The sequence below is a fragment of the Lactuca sativa genome, chromosome 4 (genome assembly GCF_002870075.4).
Source record: "Lactuca sativa cultivar Salinas chromosome 4, Lsat_Salinas_v11, whole genome shotgun sequence".
Lineage (NCBI taxonomy): Eukaryota > Viridiplantae > Streptophyta > Magnoliopsida > Asterales > Asteraceae > Lactuca > Lactuca sativa.
In genome coordinates this window covers 104,260,072-104,261,763 of record NC_056626.2, presented here as the reverse complement: position 1 = coordinate 104,261,763, position 1,692 = coordinate 104,260,072, and the positions used below count along the sequence as shown (strand labels likewise).

The window sequence follows — 1,692 nt, the reverse complement described above, 5'->3', positions numbered from 1 at the left end:
GCTTACTAATCAATGTGACTGATTTGTTTGACTGAAAATAGTTGTTTCCATTTAAACTTATCTCAAACCCTTCCAGAACTTCTAAGTCCAGAAACTCATATGATTGATGATCTTCATTACATAAATATGCAACATTTTATTAATAACTTCTTTTTTGTCATTTAAATGTTTACATGAACACATCCATATGTACAAAAACAAAATCTCACTTTGATACCTCCCATCAATGTCTACATTTGATAACGAATGGAAATGTAAAACCAACAGGGACTTGTAGAGGATGTCTATTATCAATTATTTTATAAAAAGCATAACCACAACATGAACTAAGAAACTGAAGTTGCAAAATGAATAAAAAATCCAGCACATAAACAAATACATATATACTATATACAACACATAAACGGAAGTTTATAAAGCATGAAACTTAATCGCAGGAAAAGTAAAAAACTTAAAGGAGACTTTATAGAAAGAAAGGTCACCCTTACTTGCCACAAATGGTTGAAGACATCAACAAGAAGATCAATCTGACCATAGAATCCACATGTTGTCTGATCATGACTTCAGTAGATGAACTATTGAAACATAAGAATTGCAATTGAACTCCATTAGCATTTGAAAAAGGAATTAGGGTTCCAGAGAAGACGACGAAGGGTTAGAAAAAAATTTGGACCATTTCTTGATTTGTGTGTGTCATCCTTGCGCAGGGGCCATGCTAATCTTCTCTGTATCGTTCCAATTTTATCGGATGTCCCCAAAGGGACAACTATAAATGAAGAGCTTCGCCATATAGAGGAGTAGCAGGTTATATGGGACGACGCGAGTTCTAAACGAAGTAGTTTACTATTGATGGTCATATATTCTCAATGTCTTTAAAATTAGGGTTAATGACTTAGGAGGGTAATAAGGTTCCCAGTTTGTCCGTATTACGTCACTAAGGTTTTTTTGTGCGTATTAGACCAATATGGTTGTTATTACCGTTTAGAAATAGTCCTTTTACCGGTTAAAACCGGTAAAAGGACTATTTCTAAACGGTAATAACAACCATATTGGTCTAATACGCACAAAAAAACCTTAGTGACCTAATACGGACAAACTGAAAACCTTATTACCCTCCTAAGTCATTATCCCTATTTATGCACAATGCAAAATTGCTGAAAGTGTTGCATTATGCACAATCGAATCTAGATTTCTAATTCAATGTAATGTTTTGTATGATTGTGTGAGCCGATACCTTTCTTGTTATCAACTCACAATTTGGTTTTAGAAATGTTTTACTTTTATTAGAGTTTTTAGTATCGTTAAAACTCTTTTTGTAACTATAAATAAAGATATTAGGTGGCCATTATTATTTATTCCATTACACATCTTTTCTCTCTACTCGTCTTTGGCGATTTCAGTTATTGCAAACCTTTTTTATTATTGAAATTAATATTGATGCTGTGTGGTTTTTCTATTTTCGGTTTCCACTTAAATTCTTGTGTAAAAAGTGGTGTCGATTTTCACGTAACCCTTCAATACGTTCTTTGATATCGTTTTTCCCATTCTATACATTCATTTACCTTAAACGGTTTTATTCACAAACTTTTTAAATTCCTAATCGGTTTAGGGGCCATTAACGACATGATTCTAGGTTTTCCTTATGGCAACATAAGACGATAATATTGTTGACTCAAGTTAATTATGATGATG

General features: G+C 32.7%; 1 non-coding gene across 1 annotated transcript; it reads right to left on the bottom strand.

The window, feature by feature from the left end:
* Positions 1-661: 661 nt before the first annotated feature.
* LOC111875900 (U6 spliceosomal RNA) lies at positions 662-764 on the bottom strand. Its single transcript, XR_002844831.1, has one exon. It is a non-coding gene; the product is annotated as a U6 spliceosomal RNA (small nuclear RNA).
* Positions 765-1,692: the final 928 nt, after the last annotated feature.